The following is a 19,094-nucleotide window of genomic DNA, read 5'->3' on the forward strand; positions in this document are numbered from 1 at the left end:
CGATTTCTCTGGGCTCGGTCTCATCTTAGATGGAAAGTAAAACAGTGGAACTGTGTTTTTTGGTCCGACGAGTCCACATTTCAAAAAGTTTTTGAAAAACACAGCCGTCGTGTTATCTGGGCCAAAGACGAAAAGCTGTTATTAGTGTCAGGTCCAAAAGCCAGTGTCTGTATGGGCCAGGAGTGTGTCAGTGCCCATGGCATGGGTAACTTGCACATCTGTGAGAACACCATGAATGCAGACAGATATGTACAAATTTTGGAGCGACATATACTGCCATCCAGCACTGTCTTTTCCAGGGACGTCCCTGCATTTTCCAGCAGGACAACTTCAAACCACATACTGCCAGATTACAAGTGCATAGCTGTGTAAGCAGAGAGTGCGGGTGCTGGACTGGCCTGCCTGCAGTCCTGACCTGTCTCCATCTAAGATTATGTGGTGCATTATGAAGCACATTAGATGGCAATGAAGACCCCGTACAACTGTGCAGCTAAAGACCTACATAATGAATGAATGAGGAACAATTCCACTTTCTAAACTTGAGTCTTCAGTGCCCAAATGCTTAATAAGTGAAATGGTGATGTTTCACAGTGGTTAATACTTGAATGTCCCAACTTTTTTGGTGCGTGTTGCAATTATCTGATTTGAAATTACTGTACATTTAAAAAAAAAATAAATAAAATTACATTCACAGGGTAAAACATCACATAATGTGTAGTTGTAGAGCTTTCAATATAGCAAAGGGTGATTATAATTTACAAATCACTAATTTTTGTTTTTATTAGCATTTTTCATATTGTCCCAAATTTTTCGGAATTGGGGTTGTACAACGAGGCACGTAAAAATTATTTAGCAAAATGTAGGTATAGCAACATGTATTTATGAGACCAGGTAGGACAATACAAGTACTCCAAGGGCATAAGATAGCTTTATGTGAAGAATGAAGCAACATTTAAGTTATTATTAGCTGTAAATCTTTCCATCCTTAATGGCAGTCACACCTCAATCAAATATTTACATCCAAAATTAAGTACGATGCAACTGGTCACAAGACATGCAAGAGTCAAAGGCATTTGACATCAGATCTGTCATAACACTTCTTGAGAAAGCAACTTTTGAATGTTTAAATGAGAGTGAGATTTCAGAGTTATGGTGGACGATTATCAGTGAATAAAAACTTTAATTTCGGTCACACAAAGCTATTGTATGGCGTCGGAAGACTTGGAATATCGTGCAGAAATAGAGTGAACTATTTTAATGATAAATTTAAAGCTCGAACATTCTGAAAATCAAAAACTTCTTTTGTGTCCCATGGCAAACAAATAATGAGTAAATGATAACAGAACTTTTTATTTAATTTTCATATTTTAACAAAGTTGAGCCAAAAGTAATAAAGTTGAAGTAATGGAATCTTCCAAAATAATTTAAATATGGTACAAAAGTAACATCTGAAATATGGTGCAAGTCTTCTAAAGCCATATGATAACTTTGTGTGATGAAAAGAGCAATTTAAGTCTTAAATCTCAAATTTAAGTTCTTATTTCTCGTCTTGTTCATTCCTCTAAAACGAGTTGAATATGGCACCAGAGTGACATTTAAAATATGGAACAAGATTGCCGTTTTTTATGTTGCAGGATATAAGTTGCTAGAGTGACGTTTCCATATGAGAATGTGTTGCCAGATCTTGGCTTAGAGGAAAAGCTAAAAGAGCGGGCATTGAGGCATGCAGGCTCAACTTCAATGTGTCTGTCTTCTATCCTGGTGTTGCTGGTAGAGCGTGGCTTGGATGTCTCTCTAAGAACCAGCCAGACGGGGTTTCCTCAGACACTACCTTCAGTTGGGTGGGAGGTGTGTGCCTGTGGTTGTGTCAGGGGGCTTTGATAGGCTACATGCTTACACGGATGAGTTAGCTAAGCCAAGAGATAACAGAGACATGGAGTGGCTTTAAAAACGAGGCGAGGGTTCAGCGGAGGAGATCTCCAGCTATTGTGAATGTAATCATTGATAGAGAGGGCAAAGTCATACTTCAGAAAGGCCTTCAGGCTTAACTTAAATTCCAGCTCAGTTCTATACAGAATGGAGACAATCATCCTACTGCATGTGTTGTACTTTTGACAATGGACTGAAAATGTACAGTATAATCTGAAGTAGAATTGCAAACAATTTGCAATCATTTGTTGATTTTTATTTTAAAGGTATACAGTAGTACACCCAAAATGACAATTCTATCATTGTTGTTCCAAATCTATATGACTTTCTCTCTTCCATGGAATAAATTGCAGAATGTCCAAAGTGATATTTTTATCAAATGAAACTAAATGGACTGGGGCTATTAGCACCATAATAGTAGTGCAGTCATGACAACTCTTGGAAAGGTTTAGTATGTTGATGTAGGTATGACATATGGATAGGATATTGGTCTTGGCCATCTAGATCTGCTATGCTGCTGCTGCTGCTGCTGCTGCAGAGCAAGTAAAGAGACATGCTACTGCTAGAAAATATGCATACATACTGAGTTATGCATATGCTGCTGCACAAATCAGCATTACAAACAATCGCCATGTAGCAGATCTAGGCAAGTGAAGCTGGGGTGGAGGTGGGTTTCAGGAAAAAAAAAACTCTTGCAGTGCAAGTCAAAGGACCAATTTAGTTTACACCATGCGAGCTGAATGGCTTAACATGTCACATGAAAGCGAGCCAGTTGACTAAACAGATACCATTCAGAGAACCTATCTGCCTGTGCCACATAGAGTTGCATGGCTGAACTTTTGTTCATTCCATACGACTCTTGTGCTATTATTCTAGATCTTCTGGGGCAATCTGTTAGCTTTTTGTGAGGAAAGGACAGAAATTTAAATCATTATTCACTGAAAACCTTCCCATCCGTTGTAGTTCTCCAATCTCATTTGCACTCACGTTCAATTCAAATATGCGTACAAGGCATGTCACGCCATGTTTGGCATCATGATGTCAAATGCTTTTGGTTCTTGTTTGTCTCTTCATTGACATCAAACCTGTCAGTGTCAACAAAGATTTCAATTGATTGATATTTTTTCATATTTGATAAAAGAGAGTTTGAGACAATAAAATTATCCCTCATGTTCTGCTGTAATTATTCTCTGCTTGATAATGCACTGGAGTTAGAAAATGCTAAGTATACCTAAAAGTTTACATGACACCCTATGTACAGTACATATTTTAACTAAGTAGAAAGGAAATGATTTGATCTCATTGGATTAACTCACTTTACTTAATATAATTGGGCTGTTTTTGTCACAAACTGCCTCGTGTTTTTTCCCTCACCTTCAGTTCAGTTTCTGTGACTTTTTAGTTTTCCCCTTGTTTATGGACTACACTTCCCAGTATGCATGTTTTTGATTACACTCACCTGCCCTCCATCTTCCACAGCTGTTCCCTGTTCCCTCATTATTCATCTGTGTATATATACCCTCTTGTTTCCTTCACTCATGGTCGATTCTTGTTTGTTTGTGAGCACATTAATCTATGGATGTTACATACATAGTTAGCCAGCAAACTGCTGTTATGTTTGATTTCCCTTTTGCTCCAGTGCTTTATTTTCATCATTTTCTGAGTCCCATAATAAATAGTTCTACATTTGGATCCCCAATCTCTCGTATCGTCCTTCCCAGCAGCGTAATGTTTTTAACAAAAAATAGTATTTTAAACTCATAATATATATCTCAAATTTAGATAAATCTCATGCAACCACTAAAAAAAAAATATAGTGAATTGTATTTTTCAGTGCAGGTTTGGAACAACATGAGGGTGAATAAATGATTACAGAACTTTCAAACCCCTTATAAGGGTCATACTAACACTTTAATTTTTACATTTTGCCACTTTTATTTATACAGACAGAGAGGACAAGGAATGGGGTATGTCATCAGCCACACTTAAACTTGCATCTCCTGCATGAAAACATCTGTCCCAACACATGCACTAACCACTGAGCCTGGGCACCAGCAATATTCAAAGAATATAGTTGACCTGACAAAATATCTCTCCTTCCAGCAGAAGCTATCAGCGACTGGTGCTTTTGACAGATTTGACCAAATAGCATTTGTGTTTAAATAATAAATGAAATACACATTTTAAAATAACATTATTTTGATGCTATAATTTTCTCTTGACACAGATTGACTTCTCAATAGCTTATATGCCAGTTAAATGCATCTTGATGTATTCCTAGTCTATTATGTACCTGCACAGCTTATCCATCATCACAATGTAGATATCTCACATCACTGGTAGTGTCAAATCTCTACAGTGTGAGCTACAAGCACAGCTCAGCATGGATCTTCACCACATTAAGTGTATTGAATTTCAATCTGACATCTAGTCATTATCATCTTTCTACTCTCTCTCTTTCTCAAATACTTCTACTACTGTCAGCTTCTTACATTTTACACTTACAGCATCTTACAGCCTCTCCTCTCACCCCTCCCTCCTTTTGTTCATCCTTTAGTTTGTGCGGTATACATTGGTGCAGGTGAGTAAATCACAGAGATGCTGAGTTGGTGATAACGAGGCGATGGGGGATTCTCTCCGCTGCAGATGCATTGCCCAGGGCTGAATGGAAGAAGAGGAGCAATCAGCACAGATGTTCACATGATTCACCATGACAAGGGTCAGGGATGAATACTGCACACCATTTGGAGCCTAAGAGCCTTGAATTTTAAGGCAGAAATCCTGATCTGAATTCAGCATTTCCTACTACCTACTACAATTTTTGCAATATGCAGTATGCAGTATGTGAACAGTATGCAAATGTTTTCTGTTCTACAAACTGTTTCACATGCTGTTTTTATTAGGATGGTTTACAGTATATACACTGTAAAAAGTAGCATGGTGTAGTTGACTAAAGCACTGCACTGGTAAGCAGAAGGTTGTTGGTTCAACCCCCACAGCCACCACCATTGTGTCCTTGAGGAAGGCAGTTGCTCCAGGGGGGTTGTCCCTGTAATCAGGGCACTTTAAGTTGCTTTGGATAAAAGTGTTAGCCAAATGTTTGGAATTTTAGCGGAAAAAGAATGTAAAAATGCTACAGTTAAAAACTGTTAATTGGTTACAAGAATGTTCCGGGCTCAATCCAAGTTAAGCTCAGTGGACAGCATCTGTAGCATAATGTTGATTACCACAGAAAAATATCAAGACGTTACAAGAAGGAACTTTCAATGAAAGTGAATGAGGCCAGTCCATAAATGTTAAAATACAAACTGTTTCAAAAATAATGCCACAAGGCGTAAACATTATATGCTTTAACATGTTTCACTGTTCTACACAATTTTAGTGTGTTAAAATCGCTTATAGGGTTTACCGGTGTTGTGTCGTCATGGCAACAATGTTGGAATATTGCATATAACTTTACACTTATAAGATTAGGAAGCAATTTTATCACACTAAAATCATGCTTACATGTATAATGTTCTTACATGTGTTTCGTCTTGTGGCTATACTTTTAAACAGTATGTATTTTAATGTTTATTGGCTGGCCCCATTCACTTCCATTGTAAGTGTCTTACTTCATTCAAATTAAAGTAAATGGGGACCAAAACTTCCAAGTGCCAAAAAGGACACAAAAGCAGCATTTTTAGGTATTAGAACTATTCCTTTAATGATAAGGAAACCCTGACGTGTGTTTTGTGCTTGTGCGAGCATACATTTACATGGACACCAGAAAGTGGTTATTACAAGAAAGATGCGAGAAAGCAGTTTTCCGGTTTACATGCACTGTTTAAAGGTGCACTCAGTCATTTTTTCCTCATTAAAAAAGTTTAACTCCTAAAGACATGAATTGTAATTTTGCAATATGTATGTAGAAAATCATGAGCACACCCATTAAAATGAGACTCCAGTCATATCAGTAACCTTATAAAAGCTGTTTTATTCAACATGGAGAGGGTCCGCACATGGGGGCTGCCATGTTAGAATCACATGACCAGCCAAATACTACTTGCTTAATCTCAGCAACAATCCTGTTATTGGACAATTTTACTCATCAAATTAAGCATGGCTAATTGTAAATACTAAATTTCTACAAAACTATTGATTTTAAATTATGCTGCAATCAAGCCGCTAGGTGTCAGTGTAAGTGCAAGATGACATAAAGACAAAAGTTACTGAGTGCACCTCTAAGCTGCGTACTCTTTCCTCCCGTATACAAGCTGTGTCAGTACACAGCTTTCTCCACAGAAACATAATTTCCCCGCAGCGCTTCTGTAAATAACAAACACGGTATCCAATGAAGACTTAACCATTTTATTCTCTGTTGCTTCGCTTCATTGCCAGATATTCCAGATATTAGAATTGTTGCTGTGTTTGTTTCCTTAACTTTCTATCGGGACCTGCAACTCTGCAATTGTGGGCTTTCCCTCTTACGTAAATCTCCAGGAATCCCACACTGTTGGAGCGCATATATGCTAATGTGAGGGACCGTTGATATTTTACATGGGTGTGTGTAAATGGGTATAGTTTAATCCATTAAACGGCATAAGAAAATCTGTGTTCTTGTTACATGACATTTCAGAACGCCTCTTTCTGCAAAATCCCTGGAATAAACCACTTTCTTAAGTGCATGTAAACATGGTCAGTGACTGTGCAAAACAGTGCATGTAAACCAGAACACTGCTTTCTTGCAAAAAGCCGCTTTCACGCTATAACCCGCTTTCTGGTGTCCCTGTAAACGTAGTCACTGTCTATACATAATTATTGGCCATTGCTCCTGGAAGGGCCACTCTTGATTAAATTTAAGTCATCGTGTGGCATTTTATTTGACCACCTGTGTTACTATGTTAACAGTACATTTAAAAGTGCGAAGTAGGTTTTTGTAGTTTTAAGATAGTAGCCTATACTAACATTATATCATTTATTGATACTGTAGTGAACTGTAAAATATACAGGCAACAAACTGACATCATATAATGCCTAAAGCATGGTCACTGTGGTTGTTATGGTAAATTCTGGGCAACCATACCAATTTTATTTTATTTTATTTTTTTATTGTGTACTGTACAGTGTAAGCTTTATGCTAGTATTCCTTTCTGAACATAGCTAAACATATACTTTTGTGTGTGAAAATTAAAGCTTGTGTTTGAAGGATCTTGCATGGTATTTTTTTTTCATAAAGCATGTGCTTATAATGTACATAAAAAGAACAGATGTAACTCTTCGTTTCCTGTAATGATGCTCACCTCATGTTTGCTCTAAGAGCCTCGTGTTAGAAAAGATGATAGCCACTGATGCCCTTGTATTGTCTCTTCTTCTAAGACACTTTTCTTGTTTCCCAGCTGACCTAAAATGAGAAATGGGCCAAATAAAGGATGGATGCAGACCTTCAATAAACACACAACTGATAGAAATTCAGTATTTAAATAAAGTACAGGATATGCAGACAAAAATGTTAGCTGAGAATAAAGATAAGCAAAGAGAGAGTAATATGGGTAAAATCAAATAGACATTGTAGAAACAGTTGTTTCGAGGATTGAATGTGGGGACCAAAAACAATGAAAGCTATTGAACACTTTGAGCTTGTAATTAATCCTCCATAGAAAGAGACAGATAAGATTCATCAGCCAATAGAAAATAACTGTTTCCATGCAATTACAAAACACAGAGAGAGAGGGAAAAAAACAAATGGTATAAAGCACAGATAAAGAGAGTGGGAACGGAGAAGATAAACGGGTAAAGCTCAAGTCTGTTAATTTAGAAAAGCACTAGAGTAGTTCAAATGATTATCAGCTTGCATTATACAACTCCCAGTTTTCCTGGACTGTATTGTGTCTTTATAATTAGTGTCAGAGTCCGGTTTGGATTTGAAAAGAAATCCTAATTAACTAATGTGATGAGGTAATTTATGTATGTACACAACAGTTGTGACAATAGACCTTGTAATGGTGATATTTGGGAAATATATATTCAAAACCTCTTTATAAAAAACACTGTGTTGAATTTATGCAGATCAGCAGGCTTTGTGATTGCAATTGCAATATAAAGGCATTATATTCATGTAGTACTGTTTGTGAAAACGTCATGGTTATTTTCATAACCTCCGTTCCCTGATGGAGTGAATGAGATGTTGTGTCGATGTAGTGACACTAGGGGTCACACTTGGGAGCAACAAACACCTCTGATCTTTTTTTTTTTTTTTTAAAGGGCCAATGAGAATTGGCGAGTGGAATTTGCATGCCACTCCCCCGGACATACGGGTATAAAAGGAGCTGGTATGCAACCACTCATTCAGGTTTTGTGCTGAGGAGCCGAGATAAGGTCCCGGCCATTTCAGCAGGTAGTTCAGCGTTGTGGCAAGAGGGACACAACGTCTCGTTCCCTCCATCAGGGAACGGAGGTTACGAAAGTAACCATGACATTCCCTATCTGTCACTCACTTGACGCTGTGTCGATGTAGTGACACTAGGGGTCCCTATACAAAATGGCACAACTAACTGAGCTGTGTTACGTGAAGTGCCGATGTGTGATGGGCAGACTGCTGTGTGCCTCGTAGCCAGCGCACCAGGCCGTCACGTAACCTCCCCCAATGTTCTTTGGGCGTCGAACAGTCCTTCAGGAACAAGTCGACTGCCCAACGAATAGGTGGACAGGCTAGCCCATCCGAGGCCTTTTTTCCTTCTCATTTCTCCCCAAAAAGAGTGGAATTTGTTAACTGACTGGGAGCCCTAAGTGTCTACGTCGGGGGGTGTCACTCCCAAGTGGAAGACACCATGGAGACCACACCCCGTCCAAAAAAGGGGGGGGGGTATTTTGAGTGGAAATACATCACATGGTCTTTACCGAGCCTTGTCAGAAGTATGTCATGTGGAGAGGTCCCATGGTAGGTCCTACCCAAAGGGGGAGGAGTTTCTACAAAGCATGGCGACCGGGGGCAGAGGGGCCCCTGCCCAAGGAAGACGCAGTTTACCAACAGGGAAATGATTTTTCAGAAAATATCATATGGTGTTGCCTTCAGGGGAACCAGCACAAGCGGAGCACCTACCTCAGTACAGTGCCTCATTAGCACACTTACTGAGCCGGCAGCGAGTTTCTCCACCAACTCAACTGCCACAGGGCTAAGGAGGAAAGTCATCCAGTCTGTGAACACTACTGGGAGTCAAGAGTGCACGTCTTCCCCTCAAGGGAGGGGAAAGGCGCTATGCGCAAGTGGTACACCCGGCCAGTTGTCCCAGAACTTACCTGCTCATGCCTGCCACTACTCGAGATGAGAACGGCTCAACATGGAGATTGTAGAACCTCGCAAAGGTGTTGGGTGCTGCCCAGCCCGCTGCTCTGCAGATGTCTGCCAAAGAGGCGCCACTGGCCAGGGCCCAAGAGGCCGCCACACTCCTGGTAGAGTGGGCTCGTAACCCCGCAGGGGGTGGCATGTCCTGAGCCTGATATGCCATTGTGATGGCGTCAATGACCCAGTGGGCGATTCTCTGTTTGGAGACAGTGCTTCCTTTCCGCTGTCCACCAAAGCAGACAAAGAGCTGCTCGGAGCTTCTAAAGCTCTGCGTGTGATCCAAATAGATGCGTAAAGCTCGCACCGAACACAGCAACGCCAAGGCTGGGTCTGCCTCCTCCTGGGGCAGTGCTTGCAGGTTCACCACCTGATCCCTAAAAGGGGTCGTGGGAACCTTGGGCACATAGCCGGGTCGGGGTCTCAGGATCACGTGAGAGTAACCCGGACTGAACTCCAGGCACGATTCACTGAATGTCTGCAGGTCCCCTACCCTTTTGATGGAGTGAGCACAGTCAGGAGGGCAGACTTCAAAGAGAGTGCCTTAAGCTCAGCTGACTCCAAGGGCTCAAAGGGAGCTCCCTGTAGACCCTGAAGGACTACAGAGAGGTCCCACGGGGGATGAGGTGTGGTCTAGTGGGGTTCAACCTCCTAGCGCCTCTCAGGAACCTGATGATCAAGTCGTGCTTCCCCAAGTACTTACCATCTACCGCATCGTGATGAGCCGAAATAGTGGCTATATACACCTTCAAGGTGGAGGGGGACAGCCGCCCCTCCAACCTCTCCTGCAGGAAGGAAATCACCGATCCGACTGCACATCTCTGGGGGTCTTCGTGTCGGGAAGAACACAACTTAGCAAACAGACACCACTTCAAGGCATACAGGCGCCTCATAGAGGGAGCCCTAGCCTGAGTGATCATGTCTACCACTGCGGGCGGTAGGCCACTTAAGTCCTCCGCGTCCCGTCCAAGGGCCAGACATGGAGATTCCAGAGGTCTGGTCGTGGGTGCCAGATGGTGCCCCATCCCTGAGAAAGAAGGTCCTTCCTCAGGGGAATTCACCGTGGGGGTTGGGTTGTCGCGAGGAGCGTGAGATCCAAGAACCATGTCTGGGTGTGCTAGTAGGGTGCTCCTAGGATGACTTACTCCCCTTCCTCCCTGACCTTGCACAGGGTCTGTGCAAGTAGGCTCACTGGGGGAAACGCATACTTGCGTAGTCCAGGGGGCCAGCTGTGTGCCAACACGTCTATACCGAGAGGTGCCTCGGTCAGGGCATACCAAAGTGGGCAGTGGTAGGATTCCCGGGAAGGAAACAGGTCTACCTATGCTCGACCAAATCGACTCCAAATCAGCTGGACCACCTGAGGGTGGAGTCTCCTCTCTCCCCTGAGGGTAACCTGACGTGACACGTCCGCTGCGGTGCTGAGGTTGCCCAGAATTTGAGTGGCTCGTAGTGACTTGAGGCGCTGCTGACTCCACAGGAGGAGATGGTGGGTGAGTTGTCTGAAAGTGTTTCAGTGGAACCGCTGTTCTCCATCTGAATGCCTTCAGACAGTTCAGCACCAACTGTGCACGCTTGTTCATGAGGTGTGCTGTCATCGAGACTGAGTCCAACTCCAAACCGAGAAAAGAGATGCTCTGAGCCGGGGAGGGCTTGCTCTTTTCCCAGTTGACCCGAAACCCTAGTCGGCTGAGGTGCCGAAGCACGCGGTCCCTGTGTGCACACAGTAACTCTCGAGAGTGAGCTAGGATCAGACAGTTGTCGAGATAGTTGAGGATGCGGATGCCCACGTCCCTTAGTGGGGCAAGGGCTGCCTCTGCGACCTTCATGAAGACACGAGGGGACAGGGACAGGTCGAGGGGGAGGACCTTGTACTGGTACGCCTGGCCTTCAAAGGAAAATGCAGGAAGGGTCTGTATCGAGGTAAGACCGAGACATGGAAGTACATGTCCTTCAGATCTACCGCCGCAAACCAATCTTGATGCTGGATGCTTGCTAGAATGCGCTTTTGCATCAGCATCTTGAATGGGAGTCTGTGCAAAGTCCGGTTCAGAACTCACAGGTCCAGGATTGGTTGCAACCCGCACCCTTTCTTTGGTACGATGAAGTAAGGGCTGTAGAACCCTTTCTCCATCTCGGCTGGAGGGACAGGCTCTATCGCACCCTTGCGCAGAAGGGACACGATCTCCACACGCAAGGTAGTGGCATTCTCGCCCTTCACCGAGGTGAAGTGGATGCCGCTGAACCTGGGTGGGTGCCTGGCGAACTGAATCGCGTAGTCGAGTCGGATGGTCCGGACCAGCCATCGCGACGGGTTGGAAAGCACGAGCCATGCGCCCAAACTCTGGGCGAGGGTGACCAAGGGAATGATCACGTCGGACGTACCAGTGGGTGGAAAGCACGAGCCATGCGCCCAAACTATGGGCGAGGGTGACCAAGGGAATGATCACGTCGGACGTACCGGTGGGAAGGGGGGAGGAGGAGTCTCGTCCCCGTTAGCCACCGCAGCCAATCTCGTGTGGACGTGTTTGTGCCACAGCTGGGTGCACAGAGGCGGGGGACCACCGCTGGAGCGCCATACCTGCAAAGATGAGACGGTGGATGGTGGTCATGATGACGGCCGTGCACACCAGACATGTGACCCAGGGAACAAGGAAACCGCTCTTTTGCTAAACTTTTGGGTACCGCAGCCTCTTGGGCATATGGCGCAATTAAATGAAAATGAAACAAAAGATTCTCCTCCCGGCCCTCCACTGGGGGATGGAGTGGTCTGCTTACCAGCTCCAGTGTAGCAGGTCTCCTTGCCCCTGGGTCGCTCGTCTCAGGGGTGCTTCAAAATCTTCCTCAGGAACTTAGTGGCTGGCCGTGAGATGGGTGGCATCTTCTTCCTGCGCTAGGCTCTACGCCGGGGCCGGGCCACGGGAGCGGGCTGCGGTGGAGCTGATGTCGTTGCAGCAGGAGGATGTCCTTGGCGATGAGCAGACAGGGTGCGGGGTCTTGCGCCACACCAGGGCAGGATGTGACGTATGGCCTCCGTCTGCTGCTTCACTGCCGAGAACTGCTGGGCAAAGTCCTCGACGGTGTCGCCGAATAGGCCAACCTGGTAGATGGGGGCAACAAGGAACCGTGCCTTGTCAGCCTCTCACATCTCAACTAAGTTGATCCAAAGGTGGAGCTCCTGGACCACGAGGGTAGACATCGTCCGCCCGTGAGACCGCACCATGACATTCATCGCCCGGAGAGCGAGGTCGGTCGCTGAGCGCGGTTCCTGCATCAATCCTGGGTCAGAACTACCCTCGTGCAGTTCTTTTAGTGCCTTGGCTTGGTGTACTTGCAGGAGAGCCATGGCATGCAGGGCGGAGGCGGCATGTCCAGCAGCATTGTAGGCCTTAGCCGTCAGGGACGATATAAACCTACAGGCCCTGGACGGGAGTTTCGGGCGCCCATGCCAGGTGACAGCGTTCTGCATACATAAGTGCACCGTGAGCGCCTTATCCAGCTGGGGGATCACCGAGTACACCCTGGCCGCTCCGCCATCGAGGGTAGTGAGAGCGGGGGAGCTGAAAGATCAGGTAGTAAAAGGTGCCTCCCATGATCTTGTCAGCTCCTGGTCCCAAGAAAGGAACCAATCATCAAGCCGCAAGGGTTCTGGGGAGAGTGGTTCCACTCTAGCCCGACACTCACGGCCGCCCGGGAAAGCATGTCCGTTATTTACGCATCAGCCTGGGAATGGGTGACCGTTCCCAAAGGAGGAAGCCTAGTCAAAGCCTCTGCGTCTGACTGGATGAGCCTGCTTTCCGATGCTGCACTCGATGCCTCTTCCCGGGCTCTGAACAAGGGGTCAAACTCGCCCTGAGATGAGCCGGTGATCTCGTCCGAGCGTGCGACCGGGGCAAGCGAGCGTGCTGGGGAATGGGAGGTCCGTGGGGGGATACCAGGCGGAGGTGGTCCCATTGAGGTCCCCAAATCACCCCCATTGCTAACCAGCACAGCCTCATACCCATAGATAGGAGGACCGAGGCGGGGAGCCGCTGGGGTGGCTGACCCATTGTACACAGTGCCCCAGCCACGCTCGGAGGCGTCTGTCGTAACCATGACGCACCTAGGGTACTTGCACTAAGGGGACTCCTGCCCGCAGGAATGCAAGGCCCGTCCAAGGGCTGAACAGGTAGGGGCAGATTGGCGTGATGACACGCGATGTGTGCCGCGGCGCCATGCCCATCTCATGACTCGAGTCCGATGCCAGTGCTGAAGTGGTCTCATATGCATCTACCCAAGTGGTGTGACTGCCGTCGAAGACGCCATATGCCCTAGGATCCTCTGAAAATGCTTCAGTGGGACAGCCGTGCTCCGTCTGAACAACTTCAGGCAGTTCAGCGCTGACTGCGTGCGCTCACTCGTGAGGCATGCATCATAGAGACTGAGTCTAACTCCAATCCGAGAAAAGAGATGCTCTGTACCGGGGAGAGCTGCTCTTTCCCCAGTTGACCCGAAGCCCCAACCGGCTGAGGTGCCTGAGCACAAGGTCCCTGTGTGCACACAACAAGTCTCAAGAATGAGCTAGAGCCAGCCAGTCGTCGAGACAGTTGAGGATACTGATGCACACATTCCTTAGCGGGGCAAGGGCTGCCTCTGCGACTTTCGTGAAGATGCGAGGCGACAGGGACTGACCGAATGGGAGGACCTTGTACTGGTGCGCCCAGCCATTCAAAGGTGAACCGAAGAAAGTCCTTCAGGTCTACCGCCACGAACCTATCCTGATGCTGGACGCTCGCTAAAATGCGTTTCCATGTCAGCATATTGAACGGGAGTCTGTTGAAGGCCCGGTTCAGAACTCGCAGGTCCGGGATTGACCGCAACCCACCGCCTTTCCTTGGTACGATGACGTAGGGGCTGTAGAACCCCTTCTTCATTTCGGCTGGAGGGACAGGCTCTACCACGTCCTCCTGCAGAAGGGACACAATCTCCGCAGGCAGGGTAGCGGCGTTCTCGCCCTGCATTTGAGGTCATTTTACGCCATTGAACCCGGGCGGGTGCCTGGCGAACTGAATCGCATAGCCAATTCGGACGGTCCTAGTCAGCCATCGCAATGGGTTGGGGGGCGTAAGACATGCCCCCAAGCTCCGGGCAAGGGGGACCAAGGAGACAATCGCGTCTGACGTACTGACGGGTGGGGCCTCGCGGCAGGGCGGAGCCAGAGGCACTACATTGAGGGGGCTCGGATCCTGAACTCGTGGCCGTGCTGTGGACATTGAAGCACTTACCTGGCTCCGGGTACCCACCATAGGACCGGTCAGCAATGGGGGAGGAGGGAACCGTCCTCGTAATCCATCACAACCGCCCGGGCGGGTGTGTTTGCCGCAGCTGGGCGTGCAGGGGCGGGGGCCCGCCTCCACAGCATCATGCATGCCATAAATGTGTGGTGTCTGGCGATCACAATAACGACGGCCGTAAACACTGGGTGTGTGACCCAGGAAATGAGGAAACTGCTCCTTTTCTGAACATGTGGGTACTGCAGCCTTTCGGGCATGCAGCAAAACAAAGAAAAGGCAACAAAGGATTCTCCTCCCAGCCCTCCACTGGGGGATGAAGTGGTCTGCTTACCATCTCTAGGCCTGCAGCAGGTCTCCACATGCCTGTGTCACCCGTCTTAGTGGCGGCTAGAAGTCTTTCTCAGGTTCTTGGTGGCGGGCCACGAGACGGGGGCCGTCTGCTTCCTGCGGGTGGCTCTACGCCGGGGCTGGGCCACTGGCCCGGGCTGCCGTGGAGACGGTGTCATCGCCACAGGGGGACAGATATGCTGAATGACCTCCGTCTGCTTAACCGCTGAGAACTGCTGGGCAAAGTTCTTGACGGTGTCGTTGAATAGGCAGACCGGGGAGATGGGGACATCAAGGAACCGTACCTTGTCAGCCTCCCTCATCTTGACCAAGTTGAGCCATAGGTGGTGCTCCTGGACCACCAGGGTGTACATCGCTTGTCCAAGAATCCGCGTTGTGACTTTCATCACCTGCAGGGCGAGATCGGTCGCTGAGCGCAGCTCCTGCATCAATCCTGAGTCAGAACTACTCTTGTGCAGTTCTCTTAGCACCTTGGCTTGGTGCACCTGCAGGAGAGCCATGGCATGCAGGGCGGAGGTGGCCTGTCCAGCGGCACCATAGGCCTTAGCTGCCAGAGACAGCATAAACCTACAGGCGCTGGATGGGTGTCTCGGGCAGTTCTGCCAGGTGGCGGTGTTTTGCAGGCACAGGTGCACTGCAACCGCCTTATCCACCTGGGGAATCGCCGAGTACCCCCTGGCAGACCCATCTTCAAGGGTAGTGAGAGCGGAGGAGCTCAGAGACCGGGTCCGGGCAGTGAAAGGTGCCCGCCACGACCTCGTGAGCTCCTCATGCTCAGGTGCTCCGAGCCCAGGAACCAATCATCAAGCTGTGAGGGTTCAGGAGGGAGTGGAGGGTTCCACTCCAACCTGACACTCGTAGCCACCCGGGCAAACATGGCCGCCAGCTCCGCGTCGGTCTGCGACTGGGCGACCGCACCCGAAGGTGGGAGCCCATCGAGTCCTCTGCGTCAGACTGGACCAGCCCGCTCTCTGATGCTGCGATCGAGTGCTCATCCACTACGCGAGCGCCGAATGAGATTGCGAACTTGGCCTGAGAAGAGCCGGCGGTCTCATCCCAGAACTTAACCGGGGCGAACGAGTGTACTGGGGAATGGGAGGTCCATGGGGGGTTACCCGGCGGAGCAGCTCCCATTGGGGTCCCCAAATCGCCCCCAGTGCTAACCGTTGCGGCCTCAAACCTGTAGGTAGAAGGACCGAGGCGGGGAGCCGCTGGGGTGGCTTTCCCTCTAATGAAGGAAAGCCGCGACCGCAACGTTGCCATGGTCATGCTCTCGCAGTGAGAACATGACCTGTCCATGAACGCTGTCTCCACGTGGGCAGCGCCCAAGCACGTAAGACAGCAATCGTGGACATTGGAAGCAAAGAGGTAACGACCGCAACCAGGAATTAAACACAGACGGAAAGACATCTTTAAAAAGACGCTCTCCGTCAGTGCCACTCTTTTAGTAGGGAAAATATAATCTTTTGCAAGAATATATACTCTTTTAGACTGTCGAAGCACCCAGGGGAATTTCTCTGCACTCCACCGGTGCGCAAGGGGGAGAAGCCTCTGTAATATGCCATAAACTCCAACAGTTTTTTTAGAGGTGAATGGAATGGCAGAGGATTCAGCTCGCTGAACACAACTGCTCGGCTCCGAAGAAAAAATTTGAATGAGTGGATGCGAGCCAGCTCCTTTTATACCCGTATGTCCGGGGGAGTGGCATGCAAATTCCACTCGCCAATTCCCATTGGCCTTTTCTCAAAGATCAGAGGTGTTTGGGGCTCCAAAGGGTGACCCCTAGTGTCACTACTTCGACACAACTTCGAGTGAGTGACAGATAGGGAACAGTGTGTTAGGATTTGCTATACTAAGTACTTGCCTCATCCAATAACTTATTTATGAATGCCACACATGAAACATGGCACTTTTTTATTATTAAATTTGTTTATTATTTATTTCAGATGATATGGCTCAGGGAACTGAGAATACCCGGCTGATCTCCAAAGCATGATGAGAAATAGAAGAGGCAGGAAGGTGAACAGATAACGTCATGTTGGGCATTATTACAGCTACAAGTGTTGCACTTTTAACTGAATTTGATGAGTTTTGAAACTCAACTGCTTGAATATTGCTTTTCTGTTCTGAGAAAATTCAATAGCATTTTGTGGAAATACTGTAGCTAAATTAAACTGCTCAATGGGCACGTTTAAAGCAATATTCCAGGTTCAATACAAGTTAAGCTCAATCGAAAGCATTTGTGGCATAACATTGATTACCACAAAAAATACATTTTGACTTGCCCTTCCTTTTCTTTAGAAAAAGCTCAAATCTGGGTTACAGTGAGGCACTTACAATGGAAGTGAATGGGGCCAATCTATAAACATTTAAACACTCAATGTTTCAAAAGTATATCGAGATATAAACAATATGTTTGTTAACATGATTTTAGCATGATAAAATCACTTACTAACTTTTTCAGTGTAAAGTTATAGCTAATTTTACAACTTTGTTGCCATGACAATGTAATGTCAACAAACCCTAAAACGACTGTAAAAATGTTGTTTTAAATAATCTTACAGCTCAAATAACACAAGAGTTTTAACAGACGAATTAATGCAAGTGCTTTTATAAAATTATAAGCTTCACATTTCTGCCTTTAAACCCTCAAAAAATTGGCTCCATTCATTTCCATTGTAAGTGTCTCACAGTAACTTTGATTTTTGCTTTTTTTAAAGAAAAGGCGGGATGAGTCAAAATAATTTTTTGTGGTAATCAACATTATACCACAAATGCTGTTGATTGTGCTTACCTTGTATTGAGCCCGGATCATTCCTTTAAGACTAGTGGTCGACCGATATGAGTTTTTTAATGGCCGATGCCGATATCCAGATAGCAGGGTGGCTGATAGGCCGATACAATGCTGATATATCACACAATTTAATATAGTAAATAACATAAACATAAAAAATAAAAAAACTCTTATTTAGCACTATATTTACTCAATTTCACACAAAACTAAAATAATAATATTATATTTTAAATGGTAGATAGCAGTTTCTTCAGATTTCATAGTCATCAAATTTTAGTAATTTATTTGCACATGAAGAACTTGTTAATATATTAGGAAGAAGAAATAACTGTACACACAGTAGTCCAGCAACCATGGATGGCATGTCCACATTAACAATCGTATTTAATCAAAAAATACAGAATCAAACCAATTTCACATACAGTACATAGTGAATAAGACATTTACTTATAGCACACATGAAGCTCTTTTACCTTGGGCTGCATCCGAAAATGTAGGCAGCTGACTTGCTACCTTGCTGCATAATCAGTTAATGGCTTAACTGACAGCTGTTTAGAATGAATGGAACTCTTAAGGAAACTGGTCTCAGAACAGTTTGAAAAGCACCTTATTTTCTTCCTACCGAGGCAGCATTTTCCTAGTTTCGGGCGGAGCCTTCTACATTCTAAAATCATGCTGGAATAACATGGATCATCAGGTTCTGGCCAACTTGTGTAGTCCATGCCAGCTCGAGTGCATGCTGTCATTAAATTAAAATGGGGACTTTTTAAATACCGAGAAATTCTGAAATTCGGTCCCATTTTATATGAACTACTATGTACTTAAGCATTTGATACAATGTACTTATTATGTACCTACGTGTTTTTGAATTTTACCTAACCCTACTCTACCCCAATCCTTACCCTAAAACCTAACTCTAACCCCAAACCCTGACCCTACCCTTACTTATACCCGTACCTCAACCTCAGAAGCAGCAAATGTGAATTTTGTGAAAATTTTGCAGAACAAGATGTAGTTACACAGTAAATACAATGTATTGTATGTATTTTAATGTTAGTACATAATAGTTAAAGAAACCTAATATAAAGTGTGACCTGAAATTGATATAAATTCTAAATTCAACTTTTCACTCAAAAATAATTTGTATTGTCTAAAGATATCATTTGTAATTGTTTTTTTTTTATTTTTTTATTATTATTAAACTAGAAAAAAATAAAGAGCATTTTCACAAGTGGACTTCTGAACCCATCTGCATAGTGTTACCAATTAAGAGTTTTTCTTTGTTGCATGGACACACTAATAAACAAATTAACTCTTGAAGTAAGCCACTAATTAAAATGATTACAATTTGATATCGATCACAATCCTTAGATGGTTGAGCAAACAAACTAGTCAAGTTACATGGTTATTGGCAGAACCTTGATAAAAA

This window comes from Myxocyprinus asiaticus, chromosome 34 (genome assembly GCF_019703515.2).
Source record: "Myxocyprinus asiaticus isolate MX2 ecotype Aquarium Trade chromosome 34, UBuf_Myxa_2, whole genome shotgun sequence".
Lineage (NCBI taxonomy): Eukaryota > Metazoa > Chordata > Actinopteri > Cypriniformes > Catostomidae > Myxocyprinus > Myxocyprinus asiaticus.